Here is a 15,085-nt window from a genome sequence, read left to right on the forward strand (position 1 = left end):
GGTGGGTGTCTGCACTTTTGTGCTGGGCACCCCAGGGAGGCCCGGGGGCTGGCTGGACAACGCGGTCTGCTGGGCGGGGGCTTTGGAGGAGCAACTGATGCCCTTTGCACTTTGGGTAGCAAGTGTCTGAGGTGTCTCTGGGCCCTGTGCCATGTGGGGGCGGGGGCGGGGGCGGGGTGGGAGGAGGAGGAGGAGGAGGAGGAGGAGGAGGAGGAGGTGGGAAGGGCCGTGGCCTGCAGTCGTGTTCCCCGGGGTGGCACAGCATGTGGCTTCTTCCACAGGCTGCTTGGCCTGGGCTCCCTGCACCTGGGCCTTTGGAGGACTGGCCCTGTGCTTGCCAACACTTCCTGCAGGGACCCAGAGCTGGGAGGTTGCATCTCTCAGCCCTGGGTCGGGCAGAGCCCCAGCGGGCCATGCCCACAACCTCTCTCAGCACGGGTCCCCCAGAAGGCTCCTTTGGGACCAGGATTCTCTTGCGGGTGACTCTTTAAGGTCTGGCCCCTGGATAGAGGGGCACCAGGAGTAGAGGAGCAGGAAGGGGAAGGGGGTGGCCATGCGAGGGGACACTTTCAGGCCAAGTCCCAGCTTCAGCCTGATCCTCCTGGGAACCCCTGGGTGGACATCACACCTCCTGGTTGCCCCGCTCTGAGACAAGGAGCCGGGCTTCGCATTCCCACAGCAGCCAGTCGTGGGCTGAGGACACCTGGGGCGTTGGGAACTCCCTGGCTTCTCCTTGGATTAACATCTGGAGCTGCTTGTGAATTGTGCCGCCACACACACCCGAGTGCAGGTGTCTTCTGCACAGACTGCGGGCCTCGCTCTTCTGAATGCCGCTAGCTCGCCACCCACCCACCCGCGGGTGAACCTGGTCAGGGTACTTTCTCTCAGGGGCAGACTCTCATCCGGGCGGGCTACCGGTGTCTCTGTTTGCTCGTTTCTTTCTTCCACTTCGGGAAAGGCTTCCTTACTGGGTGTGGAAATCTCCTATGCCTTTCCTCGCCTATTCTGTCAGCTTTCAAATTCTCTTTCGGTTGCCACCCTCACAGATGGATTAGGAAACTCTTTGCGGTGCACTCATTAGTGAAATGACCTCAATGACGCTGGAATCCAATATCTAATCGCCGATTTTTAGCGAGTCCACACGCCAGGGTGGTTGGGGTCCAATGCAGCCCCGGCCAGGCCCAGGCCCCTTGGACTGGGCCACAGGAGGACACAGAGGAGGGTCCCGGCCCCCACGGTAGCGGTGCGGGCAGTTCTCCAAGGGCTTGGGTGTTTTCCAGAGGGAGGAGATGGAGGGGACTGATTTCTTCAGCGCCCCACAAACCACGCCACCCCACCCCACCCATGGGACACATCCCGAGAAAGAGAGAGAGAGAGAGAGAGAGAGAGAGAGAGAGAGACGCCCCATACACTGGCTCCCCTCCCCCGTGCGCTGTGCCCCAGCCCTGGCCCGGGGGAATAGGCGGCCGCAGGGCCACAGGGTGGGCGGCGCAGCTGAAAGGGGTTGTGGGGGAGGGCGGCCCCTGGCTGGGGTCAAAGGGCGAGCGCCCCGCCCACCCCGTGCGAAGTCAGTGGCCGCGGCGCGCTGGGGGTGGGGGCGGGGAGGTGAAGGAGGCCAGGCGAGGAGAGGAGGGGGGCTGGAAGGTCTCCACCTTGGTGGGTCCAGCCGTGGAGGCGCATCTTGTGTGAGTGTGAGTGAGTGAGTGAGTGTGAGTGTGTGTGTATAGAGAGACAGCCCCCAACCTCGGCCCGCCGCTCCCTGCCCGCCCCGCCTGTCACCCCCGTCCCTCGGAGCCCGCCGGACCCGGCCGGCGAACTCAACAGGCCCGGCCCGGCGCGGGGCCTGGGGCGGGAGGAGGCGGCGGGGAAGCGCAGAGAGGCTCGGCTTCTTGAGCGGGGCAGGGGCGCCCTCCACCGTCCACGGCCACACCACCCCGAACGCGCCCGATCCCGTCTGGTCTCGGAAGCTAAGCAGGGTCGGGCCTGGTTAGAACTTGGATGGGAGACCGCCCGGGAATACCGGGTGCCGTAGGCTTCTTCTTTTTTTTTTTTTTTTTTTTTTGCCTCTGGTTCTGTCGCGTTTCTGGGAGCGCGGGGGCGGCCCGGGGTGGGGGTGACCCCCACCCTCAGCGCCCGCCGCGGTGCCTGGCGCCCCAGCCCGCACCGTGGGGCCTCCTCTTGTCCCGAGCCGTGACACCGCCGCCACGCGGCAGCATGCGTGGCTTCTGGACTGTCAGGTCTCAGACCAAAGGTCTGCTCTGTGGGAACGGACACGCCGGAGGAAACCTTGAGAGTCTGAGAGGGGAGGGAGTTCCAGAAGAAGGCCAGGATGTCATTTTGAGGGAGTATGTGACCAGAACTCGTCCCGTTGCTTTTGGGGTTCTATGGGCTACACGTAGGGATCTTTGGTGGTGGCACCTGATGTTGGGGGATCCGGAGTCACACCCAGACCTGCTCCACAGGCCTCCTTTTACTTTTCTCTTCGGATTCATTTTTTTTTTTTTTTTTGAGACAGAGTCTGGGTTTGTTGCCCAGGCTAGAGTGAGTGCCGTGGCGTCAGCCTAGCTCACAGCAACTTCAAACTCCTGGGCTCGAGTGATCCTTCTGCCTCAGCCTCCCGGGTAGCTGGGACTGCAGGCATGCGCCACCATGCCCCGCTAATTTTTTATATATATATCAGTTGGCCAATTAATTTCTTTCTATTTATAGTAGAGACGGGGTCTCGCTCTTGCTCAGGCTGGTTTTGAACTCCTGACCTTGAGCAATCCGCCCGCCTCGGCCTCCCAAGAGCTAGGATTACAGGCGTGAGCCACAGCGCCCGGCCGGATTCATTATTTTTAAAAAGTGTCTCTTATCTCTATTATTGCATTTTCTTTTCTCTCTCTTTTCAAGCAGATGATGGGAGTCCAAGTATTAAGGTGACATGTGTTGCCCGTGCCCCCCTCCCCCCCGTGTTCTTATTCATTTACCTCTCATGTTGTTCCAGCATATTGTGGGGGCACCAATGTTAAGGTCGGGTGCGGTGCGTTGCCCTCTCCCAGCCTCCCCCCTCGGGTCAGAGCTTCAAGTGCGCCCATCCCCCAGTCGGTGCGCACCCACCCCATTCCTAATGGATGTGTATGCCCATCCCCTCCCCCCACCCGCCCGACACCCACCCGAAGAAGGTGATTCCTCTGTGTCCACTTAGGTGTCCATCGGTTCGTACCCATTTGCTGGTGAGCGCGAGCACGTGGTGCTCGTGTGTCCATTCTTGGGATACTTGGCTTACTGGAACGGGTTCCAGCTCTGGCCAGGAGAACCAGGAGAGGTGCCCTCTCACCGCTGCTCCTCATAGCCGAATAGCACTCCGTGGTGTCCACGCGCCACATTTTATTTACCCACTCGTGGGTCGATGGGCACTCGGGTGGCTTCCAGGTCTTTGCGATTGTGACTTGTGCCCTGACTCTAACCCTAACCCTTACCCAGCCCGTCTCCTCCACGGCCCCTGCCTGACTGACTCCTTCCCGCCCGGCCTGTCACCTGTCACCGTCCTCTGCCCCTGCCTGACACGCTCCTCCCCGCCCGGGCCGTCACCGTCCTCGGCCCCTGCCTGACGGGGCTCCTCCGTCGCCTGGGCCTTCCAAGGGCTTGGTGTGGACGCTGGTTCCAGGACGCCCTCCCAGGAACCCGGTAGCAGGGCGGCCGCAGCGTCTCGCGCAACCCAACCGTCCGCCGGCTGGCCGCCGTCGCTAAGTGGCCTGCGGGGGACGTGCTCCCGCTGTGCCGTGGGGGCCCAGCCTGGTGTCTTCTCTGAGGCCCCGCGGCTGCCGCTCCCCGCAAGGGGATAGCCGCGGAGGTGGGGACCGCCTCCTCATGGGGACGTACACTCAGCTCTCCACGTCGGATTCCGGGGCTCTCTGTCCTGCCAGAAGGCCCAGCTGGCCTGCGGGTCCTTAGAGTGGCAAAAACATCCGAAAACTGAGATTGAGGGTCCGGTGGGTGTCTGCACTTTTGTGCTGGGCACCCCAGGGAGGCCCGGGGGCTGGCTGGACAACGCGGTCTGCTGGGCGGGGGCTTTGGAGGAGCAACTGATGCCCTTTGCACTTTGGGTAGCAAGTGTCTGAGGTGTCTCTGGGCCCTGTGCCATGTGGGGGCGGGGGCGGGGGCGGGGTGGGAGGAGGAGGAGGAGGAGGAGGAGGAGGAGGAGGTGGGAAGGGCCGTGGCCTGCAGTCGTGTTCCCCGGGGTGGCACAGCATGTGGCTTCTTCCACAGGCTGCTTGGCCTGGGCTCCCTGCACCTGGGCCTTTGGAGGACTGGCCCTGTGCTTGCCAACACTTCCTGCAGGGACCCAGAGCTGGGAGGTTGCATCTCTCAGCCCTGGGTCGGGCAGAGCCCCAGCGGGCCATGCCCACAACCTCTCTCAGCACGGGTCCCCCAGAAGGCTCCTTTGGGACCAGGATTCTCTTGCGGGTGACTCTTTAAGGTCTGGCCCCTGGATGGAGGGGCACCAGGAGTAGAGGAGCAGGAAGGGGAAGGGGGTGGCCATGCGAGGGGACACTTTCAGGCCAAGTCCCAGCTTCAGCCTGATCCTCCTGGGAACCCCTGGGTGGACATCACACCTCCTGGTTGCCCCGCTCTGAGACAAGGAGCCGGGCTTCGCATTCCCACAGCAGCCAGTCGTGGGCTGAGGACACCTGGGGCGTTGGGAACTCCCTGGCTTCTCCTTGGATTAACATCTGGAGCTGCTTGTGAATTGTGCCGCCACACACACCCGAGTGCAGGTGTCTTCTGCACAGACTGCGGGCCTCGCTCTTCTGAATGCCGCTAGCTCGCCACCCACCCACCCGCGGGTGAACCTGGTCAGGGTACTTTCTCTCAGGGGCAGACTCTCATCCGGGCGGGCTACCGGTGTCTCTGTTTGCTCGTTTCTTTCTTCCACTTCGGGAAAGGCTTCCTTACTGGGTGTGGAAATCTCCTATGCCTTTCCTCGCCTATTCTGTCAGCTTTCAAATTCTCTTTCGGTTGCCACCCTCACAGATGGATTAGGAAACTCTTTGCGGTGCACTCATTAGTGAAATGACCTCAATGACGCTGGAATCCAATATCTAATCGCCGATTTTTAGCGAGTCCACACGCCAGGGTGGTTGGGGTCCAATGCAGCCCCGGCCAGGCCCAGGCCCCTTGGACTGGGCCACAGGAGGACACAGAGGAGGGTCCCGGCCCCCACGGTAGCGGTGCGGGCAGTTCTCCAAGGGCTTGGGTGTTTTCCAGAGGGAGGAGATGGAGGGGACTGATTTCTTCAGCGCCCCACAAACCACGCCACCCCACCCCACCCATGGGACACATCCCGAGAAAGAGAGAGAGAGAGAGAGAGAGAGAGAGAGAGAGAGAGAGACGCCCCATACACTGGCTCCCCTCCCCCGTGCGCTGTGCCCCAGCCCTGGCCCGGGGGAATAGGCGGCCGCAGGGCCACAGGGTGGGCGGCGCAGCTGAAAGGGGTTGTGGGGGAGGGCGGCCCCTGGCTGGGGTCAAAGGGCGAGCGCCCCGCCCACCCCGTGCGCAGTCAGCGGCTGCGCTGGGGGTGGGGGCGGGGAGGTGAAGGAGGCCAGGCGAGGAGAGGAGGGGGGCTGGAAGGTCTCCACCTTGGTGGGTCCAGCCGTGGAGGCGCATCTTGTGTGAGTGTGAGTGAGTGAGTGAGTGTGAGTGTGTGTGTATAGAGAGACAGCCCCCAACCTCGGCCCGCCGCTCCCTGCCCGCCCCGCCTGTCACCCCCGTCCCTCGGAGCCCGCCGGACCCGGCCGGCGAACTCAACAGGCCCGGCCCGGCGCGGGGCCTGGGGCGGGAGGAGGCGGCGGGGAAGCGCAGAGAGGCTCGGCTTCTTGAGCGGGGCAGGGGCGCCCTCCACCGTCCACGGCCACACCACCCCGAACGCGCCCGATCCCGTCTGGTCTCGGAAGCTAAGCAGGGTCGGGCCTGGTTAGAACTTGGATGGGAGACCGCCCGGGAATACCGGGTGCCGTAGGCTTCTTCTTTTTTTTTTTTTTTTTTTTTTGCCTCTGGTTCTGTCGCGTTTCTGGGAGCGCGGGGGCGGCCCGGGGTGGGGGTGACCCCCACCCTCAGCGCCCGCCGCGGTGCCTGGCGCCCCAGCCCGCACCGTGGGGCCTCCTCTTGTCCCGAGCCGTGACACCGCCGCCACGCGGCAGCATGCGTGGCTTCTGGACTGTCAGGTCTCAGACCAAAGGTCTGCTCTGTGGGAACGGACACGCCGGAGGAAACCTTGAGAGTCTGAGAGGGGAGGGAGTTCCAGAAGAAGGCCAGGATGTCATTTTGAGGGAGTATGTGACCAGAACTCGTCCCGTTGCTTTTGGGGTTCTATGGGCTACACGTAGGGATCTTTGGTGGTGGCACCTGATGTTGGGGGATCCGGAGTCACACCCAGACCTGCTCCACAGGCCTCCTTTTACTTTTCTCTTCGGATTCATTTTTTTTTTTTTTTTTTGAGACAGAGTCTGGGTTTGTTGCCCAGGCTAGAGTGAGTGCCGTGGCGTCAGCCTAGCTCACAGCAACTTCAAACTCCTGGGCTCGAGTGATCCTTCTGCCTCAGCCTCCCGGGTAGCTGGGACTGCAGGCATGCGCCACCATGCCCCGCTAATTTTTTATATATATATCAGTTGGCCAATTAATTTCTTTCTATTTATAGTAGGGACGGGGTCTCGCTCTTGCTCAGGCTGGTTTTGAACTCCTGACCTTGAGCAATCCGCCCGCCTCGGCCTCCCAAGAGCTAGGATTACAGGCGTGAGCCACAGCGCCCGGCCGGATTCATTATTTTTAAAAAGTGTCTCTTATCTCTATTATTGCATTTTCTTTTCTCTCTCTTTTCAAGCAGATGATGGGAGTCCAAGTATTAAGGTGACATGTGTTGCCCGTGCCCCCCTCCGCCCCGTGTTCTTATTCATTTACCTCTCATGTTGTTCCAGCATATTGTGGGGGCACCAATGTTAAGGTCGGGTGCGGTGCGTTGCCCTCTCCCAGCCTCCCCCCTCGGGTCAGAGCTTCAAGTGCGCCCATCCCCCAGTCGGTGCGCACCCACCCCATTCCTAATGGATGTGTATGCCCATCCCCTCCCCCCACCCGCCCGACACCCACCCGAAGAAGGTGATTCCTCTGTGTCCACTTAGGTGTCCATCGGTTCGTACCCATTTGCTGGTGAGCGCGAGCACGTGGTGCTCGTGTGTCCATTCTTGGGATACTTGGCTTACTGGAACGGGTTCCAGCTCTGGCCAGGAGAACCAGGAGAGGTGCCCTCTCACCGCTGCTCCTCATAGCCGAATAGCACTCCGTGGTGTCCACGCGCCACATTTTATTTACCCACTCGTGGGTCGATGGGCACTCGGGTGGCTTCCAGGTCTTTGCGATTGTGACTTGTGCCCTGACTCTAACCCTAACCCTTACCCAGCCCGTCTCCTCCACGGCCCCTGCCTGACTGACTCCTTCCCGCCCGGCCTGTCACCTGTCACCGTCCTCTGCCCCTGCCTGACACGCTCCTCCCCGCCCGGGCCGTCACCGTCCTCGGCCCCTGCCTGACGGGGCTCCTCTGTCGCCTGGGCCTTCCAAGGGCTTGGTGTGGACGCTGGTTCCAGGACGCCCTCCCAGGAACCCGGTAGCAGGGCGGCCGCAGCGTCTCGCGCAACCCAACCGTCCGCCGGCTGGCCGCCGTCGCTAAGTGGCCTGCGGGGGACGTGCTCCCGCTGTGCCGTGGGGGCCCAGCCTGGTGTCTTCTCTGAGGCCCCGCGGCTGCCGCTCCCCGCAAGGGGATAGCCGCGGAGGTGGGGACCGCCTCCTCATGGGGACGTACACTCAGCTCTCCACGTCGGATTCCGGGGCTCTCTGTCCTGCCAGAAGGCCCAGCTGGCCTGCGGGTCCTTAGAGTGGCAAAAACATCCGAAAACTGAGATTGAGGGTCCGGTGGGTGTCTGCACTTTTGTGCTGGGCACCCCAGGGAGGCCCGGGGGCTGGCTGGACAACGCGGTCTGCTGGGCGGGGGCTTTGGAGGAGCAACTGATGCCCTTTGCACTTTGGGTAGCAAGTGTCTGAGGTGTCTCTGGGCCCTGTGCCATGTGGGGGCGGGGGCGGGGGCGGGGTGGGAGGAGGAGGAGGAGGAGGAGGAGGAGGAGGAGGAGGTGGGAAGGGCCGTGGCCTGCAGTCGTGTTCCCCGGGGTGGCACAGCATGTGGCTTCTTCCACAGGCTGCTTGGCCTGGGCTCCCTGCACCTGGGCCTTTGGAGGACTGGCCCTGTGCTTGCCAACACTTCCTGCAGGGACCCAGAGCTGGGAGGTTGCATCTCTCAGCCCTGGGTCGGGCAGAGCCCCAGCGGGCCATGCCCACAACCTCTCTCAGCACGGGTCCCCCAGAAGGCTCCTTTGGGACCAGGATTCTCTTGCGGGTGACTCTTTAAGGTCTGGCCCCTGGATGGAGGGGCACCAGGAGTAGAGGAGCAGGAAGGGGAAGGGGGTGGCCATGCGAGGGGACACTTTCAGGCCAAGTCCCAGCTTCAGCCTGATCCTCCTGGGAACCCCTGGGTGGACATCACACCTCCTGGTTGCCCCGCTCTGAGACAAGGAGCCGGGCTTCGCATTCCCACAGCAGCCAGTCGTGGGCTGAGGACACCTGGGGCGTTGGGAACTCCCTGGCTTCTCCTTGGATTAACATCTGGAGCTGCTTGTGAATTGTGCCGCCACACACACCCGAGTGCAGGTGTCTTCTGCACAGACTGCGGGCCTCGCTCTTCTGAATGCCGCTAGCTCGCCACCCACCCACCCGCGGGTGAACCTGGTCAGGGTACTTTCTCTCAGGGGCAGACTCTCATCCGGGCGGGCTACCGGTGTCTCTGTTTGCTCGTTTCTTTCTTCCACTTCGGGAAAGGCTTCCTTACTGGGTGTGGAAATCTCCTATGCCTTTCCTCGCCTATTCTGTCAGCTTTCAAATTCTCTTTCGGTTGCCACCCTCACAGATGGATTAGGAAACTCTTTGCGGTGCACTCATTAGTGAAATGACCTCAATGACGCTGGAATCCAATATCTAATCGCCGATTTTTAGCGAGTCCACACGCCAGGGTGGTTGGGGTCCAATGCAGCCCCGGCCAGGCCCAGGCCCCTTGGACTGGGCCACAGGAGGACACAGAGGAGGGTCCCGGCCCCCACGGTAGCGGTGCGGGCAGTTCTCCAAGGGCTTGGGTGTTTTCCAGAGGGAGGAGATGGAGGGGACTGATTTCTTCAGCGCCCCACAAACCACGCCACCCCACCCCACCCATGGGACACATCCGGGGGGGGGGAGAGAGAGAGAGAGAGAGAGAGAGAGAGAGAGAGAGAGAGAGAGAGAGACGCCCCATACACTGGCTCCCCTCCCCCGTGCGCTGTGCCCCAGCCCTGGCCCGGGGGAATAGGCGGCCGCAGGGCCACAGGGTGGGCGGAGCAGCTGAAAGGGGTTGTGGGGGAGGGCGGCCCCTGGCTGGGGTCAAAGGGCGAGCGCCCCGCCCACCCCGTGCGCAGTCAGCGGCCGCGGCGCGCTGGGGGTGGGGGCGGGGAGGTGAAGGAGGCCAGGCGAGGAGAGGAGGGGGGCTGGAAGGTCTCCACCTTGGTGGGTCCAGCCGTGGAGGCGCATCTTGTGTGAGTGTGAGTGAGTGAGTGAGTGTGAGTGTGTGTGTATAGAGAGACAGCCCCCAACCTCGGCCCGCCGCTCCCTGCCCGCCCCGCCTGTCACCCCCGTCCCTCGGAGCCCGCCGGACCCGGCCGGCGAACTCAACAGGCCCGGCCCGGCGCGGGGCCTGGGGCGGGAGGAGGCGGCGGGGAAGCGCAGAGAGGCTCGGCTTCTTGAGCGGGGCAGGGGCGCCCTCCACCGTCCACGGCCACACCACCCCGAACGCGCCCGATCCCGTCTGGTCTCGGAAGCTAAGCAGGGTCGGGCCTGGTTAGAACTTGGATGGGAGACCGCCCGGGAATACCGGGTGCCGTAGGCTTCTTCTTTTTTTTTTTTTTTTTTTTTTGCCTCTGGTTCTGTCGCGTTTCTGGGAGCGCGGGGGCGGCCCGGGGTGGGGGTGACCCCCACCCTCAGCGCCCGCCGCGGTGCCTGGCGCCCCAGCCCGCACCGTGGGGCCTCCTCTTGTCCCGAGCCGTGACACCGCCGCCACGCGGCAGCATGCGTGGCTTCTGGACTGTCAGGTCTCAGACCAAAGGTCTGCTCTGTGGGAACGGACACGCCGGAGGAAACCTTGAGAGTCTGAGAGGGGAGGGAGTTCCAGAAGAAGGCCAGGATGTCATTTTGAGGGAGTATGTGACCAGAACTCGTCCCGTTGCTTTTGGGGTTCTATGGGCTACACGTAGGGATCTTTGGTGGTGGCACCTGATGTTGGGGGATCCGGAGTCACACCCAGACCTGCTCCACAGGCCTCCTTTTACTTTTCTCTTCGGATTCATTTTTTTTTTTTTTTTTTTGAGACAGAGTCTGGGTTTGTTGCCCAGGCTAGAGTGAGTGCCGTGGCGTCAGCCTAGCTCACAGCAACTTCAAACTCCTGGGCTCGAGTGATCCTTCTGCCTCAGCCTCCCGGGTAGCTGGGACTGCAGGCATGCGCCACCATGCCCCGCTAATTTTTTATATATATATCAGTTGGCCAATTAATTTCTTTCTATTTATAGTAGAGACGGGGTCTCGCTCTTGCTCAGGCTGGTTTTGAACTCCTGACCTTGAGCAATCCGCCCGCCTCGGCCTCCCAAGAGCTAGGATTACAGGCGTGAGCCACAGCGCCCGGCCGGATTCATTATTTTTAAAAAGTGTCTCTTATCTCTATTATTGCATTTTCTTTTCTCTCTCTTTTCAAGCAGATGATGGGAGTCCAAGTATTAAGGTGACATGTGTTGCCCGTGCCCCCCTCCGCCCCGTGTTCTTATTCATTTACCTCTCATGTTGTTCCAGCATATTGTGGGGGCACCAATGTTAAGGTCGGGTGCGGTGCGTTGCCCTCTCCCAGCCTCCCCCCTCGGGTCAGAGCTTCAAGTGCGCCCATCCCCCAGTCGGTGCGCACCCACCCCATTCCTAATGGATGTGTATGCCCATCCCCTCCCCCCACCCGCCCGACACCCACCCGAAGAAGGTGATTCCTCTGTGTCCACTTAGGTGTCCATCGGTTCGTACCCATTTGCTGGTGAGCGCGAGCACGTGGTGCTCGTGTGTCCATTCTTGGGATACTTGGCTTACTGGAACGGGTTCCAGCTCTGGCCAGGAGAACCAGGAGAGGTGCCCTCTCACCGCTGCTCCTCATAGCCGAATAGCACTCCGTGGTGTCCACGCGCCACATTTTATTTACCCACTCGTGGGTCGATGGGCACTCGGGTGGCTTCCAGGTCTTTGCGATTGTGACTTGTGCCCTGACTCTAACCCTAACCCTTACCCAGCCCGTCTCCTCCACGGCCCCTGCCTGACTGACTCCTTCCCGCCCGGCCTGTCACCTGTCACCGTCCTCTGCCCCTGCCTGACACGCTCCTCCCCGCCCGGGCCGTCACCGTCCTCGGCCCCTGCCTGACGGGGCTCCTCTGTCGCCTGGGCCTTCCAAGGGCTTGGTGTGGACGCTGGTTCCAGGACGCCCTCCCAGGAACCCGGTAGCAGGGCGGCCGCAGCGTCTCGCGCAACCCAACCGTCCGCCGGCTGGCCGCCGTCGCTAAGTGGCCTGCGGGGGACGTGCTCCCGCTGTGCCGTGGGGGCCCAGCCTGGTGTCTTCTCTGAGGCCCCGCGGCTGCCGCTCCCCGCAAGGGGATAGCCGCGGAGGTGGGGACCGCCTCCTCATGGGGACGTACACTCAGCTCTCCACGTCGGATTCCGGGGCTCTCTGTCCTGCCAGAAGGCCCAGCTGGCCTGCGGGTCCTTAGAGTGGCAAAAACATCCGAAAACTGAGATTGAGGGTCCGGTGGGTGTCTGCACTTTTGTGCTGGGCACCCCAGGGAGGCCCGGGGGCTGGCTGGACAACGCGGTCTGCTGGGCGGGGGCTTTGGAGGAGCAACTGATGCCCTTTGCACTTTGGGTAGCAAGTGTCTGAGGTGTCTCTGGGCCCTGTGCCATGTGGGGGCGGGGGCGGGGGCGGGGTGGGAGGAGGAGGAGGAGGAGGAGGAGGAGGAGGAGGAGGTGGGAAGGGCCGTGGCCTGCAGTCGTGTTCCCCGGGGTGGCACAGCATGTGGCTTCTTCCACAGGCTGCTTGGCCTGGGCTCCCTGCACCTGGGCCTTTGGAGGACTGGCCCTGTGCTTGCCAACACTTCCTGCAGGGACCCAGAGCTGGGAGGTTGCATCTCTCAGCCCTGGGTCGGGCAGAGCCCCAGCGGGCCATGCCCACAACCTCTCTCAGCACGGGTCCCCCAGAAGGCTCCTTTGGGACCAGGATTCTCTTGCGGGTGACTCTTTAAGGTCTGGCCCCTGGATGGAGGGGCACCAGGAGTAGAGGAGCAGGAAGGGGAAGGGGGTGGCCATGCGAGGGGACACTTTCAGGCCAAGTCCCAGCTTCAGCCTGATCCTCCTGGGAACCCCTGGGTGGACATCACACCTCCTGGTTGCCCCGCTCTGAGACAAGGAGCCGGGCTTCGCATTCCCACAGCAGCCAGTCGTGGGCTGAGGACACCTGGGGCGTTGGGAACTCCCTGGCTTCTCCTTGGATTAACATCTGGAGCTGCTTGTGAATTGTGCCGCCACACACACCCGAGTGCAGGTGTCTTCTGCACAGACTGCGGGCCTCACTCTTCTGAATGCCGCTAGCTCGCCACCCACCCACCCGCGGGTGAACCTGGTCAGGGTACTTTCTCTCAGGGGCAGACTCTCATCCGGGCGGGCTACCGGTGTCTCTGTTTGCTCGTTTCTTTCTTCCACTTCGGGAAAGGCTTCCTTACTGGGTGTGGAAATCTCCTATGCCTTTCCTCGCCTATTCTGTCAGCTTTCAAATTCTCTTTCGGTTGCCACCCTCACAGATGGATTAGGAAACTCTTTGCGGTGCACTCATTAGTGAAATGACCTCAATGACGCTGGAATCCAATATCTAATCGCCGATTTTTAGCGAGTCCACACGCCAGGGTGGTTGGGGTCCAATGCAGCCCCGGCCAGGCCCAGGCCCCTTGGACTGGGCCACAGGAGGACACAGAGGAGGGTCCCGGCCCCCACGGTAGCGGTGCGGGCAGTTCTCCAAGGGCTTGGGTGTTTTCCAGAGGGAGGAGATGGAGGGGACTGATTTCTTCAGCGCCCCACAAACCACGCCACCCCACCCCACCCATGGGACACATCCCGAGAAAGAGAGAGAGAGAGAGAGAGAGAGAGAGAGAGAGACGCCCCATACACTGGCTCCCCTCCCCCGTGCGCTGTGCCCCAGCCCTGGCCCTGGGGAATAGGCGGCCGCAGGGCCACAGGGTGGGCTGCGCAGCTGAAAGGGGTTGTGGGGGAGGGCGGCCCCTGGCTGGGGTCAAAGGGCGAGCGCCCCGCCCGCCCCGTGCGCAGTCAGCGGCCGCGGCGTGCTGGGGGTGGGGGGCGGAAAGGTGAAGGAGGCCAGGCGAGGAGAGGAGGGGGGCTGGAAGGTCTCCCCTTGGTGGGTCCAGCCGTGGAGGCGCATCTTGTGCGAGTGTGAGTGAGTGAGTGAGTGTGAGTGTGTGTGTATAGAGAGACAGCCCCCAACCTCGGCCCGCCGCTCCCTGCCCGCCCCGCCTGTCACCCCCGTCCCTCGGAGCCCACCGGACCCGGCCGGCGAACTCAACAGGCCCGGCCCGGCGCGGGGCCTGGGGCGGGAGGAGGCGGCGGGGAAGCGCAGAGAGGCTCGGCTTCTTGAGCGGGGCAGGGGCGCCCTCCACCGTCCACGGCCACACCACCCCGAACGCGCCCGATCCCGTCTGGTCTCGGAAGCTAAGCAGGGTCGGGCCTGGTTAGAACTTGGATGGGAGACCGCCCGGGAATACCGGGTGCCGTAGGCTTCTTCTTTTTTTTTTTTTTTTTTTTGCCTCTGGTTCTGTCGCGTTTCTGGGAGCGCGGGGGCGGCCCGGGGTGGGGGTGACCCCCACCCTCAGCGCCCGCCGCGGTGCCTGGCGCCCCAGCCCGCACCGTGGGGCCTCCTCTTGTCCCGAGCCGTGACACCGCCGCCACGCGGCAGCATGCGTGGCTTCTGGACTGTCAGGTCTCAGACCAAAGGTCTGCTCTGTGGGAACGGACACGCCGGAGGAAACCTTGAGAGTCTGAGAGGGGAGGGAGTTCCAGAAGAAGGCCAGGATGTCATTTTGAGGGAGTATGTGACCAGAACTCGTCCCGTTGCTTTTGGGGTTCTATGGGCTACACGTAGGGATCTTTGGTGGTGGCACCTGATGTTGGGGGATCCGGAGTCACACCCAGACCTGCTCCACAGGCCTCCTTTTACTTTTCTCTTCGGATTCATTATTTTTAAATAGTGTCTCTTATCTCTATTAGTGCATTTTCTTTTCTCTCTCTCTTCAAGCAGATGATGGGAGTCCAAGTATTAAGGTGACATGTGTTGCCCGTGCCCCCCTCCCCCCTGTGTTCTTATTCATTTACCTCTCATGTTGTTCCAGCGTATTGTGGGGGCACCAATGTTCAGGTCGGGTACATCGCCCCCTCCCCGCCTCCCCCCTCGGGTCAGAGCTTCAAGTGCGCCCATCCCCCAGTGGGTGCGCACCCACCCCATTCCTAATGGATGTGTATGCCCATCCCCTCCCCACGCCCGCCCGACACCCACCCGATGAAGGTGAGTCCTCTGGGTCCACTTAGGTGTCCATCGGTTCGTACCAATTTGCCGGTGAGCGCGAGCACGTGGTGCTCGTGTGTCCATTCTTGGGATACTTGGCTTACTGGAACGGGTTCCAGCTCTGGCCAGGAGAACCACGAGAGGTGCCCTCTCACCGCTGTTCCTCACAGCCGAACGGCACTCCGTGGTGTCCACGCGCCACATTTTATTTACGCACTCGTGGGTGGATGGGCACTCGGGTCGCTTCCAGGTCTTTGCGATTGTGACTTGTGCCCTGACTCTAACCCTAACCCTTACCCAGCCCGTCTCCTCCTCGGCCCCTGCCTGACTGACTCC

General features: G+C 62.3%; 4 pseudogenes; all 4 read left to right on the forward strand.

The window, feature by feature from the left end:
* The first annotated feature begins 1,916 nt into the window (after nucleotides 1–1,916).
* Nucleotides 1,917–2,035, forward strand: LOC142868028 (uncharacterized; annotated as a pseudogene).
* A 3,850-nt stretch (nucleotides 2,036–5,885) lies between these two features.
* On the forward strand, nucleotides 5,886–6,004 carry LOC142868029 (uncharacterized; annotated as a pseudogene).
* Nucleotides 6,005–9,875: 3,871 nt separating this feature from the next.
* LOC142868030 (uncharacterized) lies at nucleotides 9,876–9,994 on the forward strand (annotated as a pseudogene).
* Nucleotides 9,995–13,848: 3,854 nt separating this feature from the next.
* Nucleotides 13,849–13,967, forward strand: LOC142868031 (uncharacterized; annotated as a pseudogene).
* The last annotated feature ends 1,118 nt before the right edge of the window (nucleotides 13,968–15,085 follow it).

This window comes from Microcebus murinus, unplaced genomic scaffold (genome assembly GCF_040939455.1).
Source record: "Microcebus murinus isolate Inina unplaced genomic scaffold, M.murinus_Inina_mat1.0 scaf025_hap2_Mmur4.0, whole genome shotgun sequence".
Taxonomy (NCBI): domain Eukaryota; kingdom Metazoa; phylum Chordata; class Mammalia; order Primates; family Cheirogaleidae; genus Microcebus; species Microcebus murinus.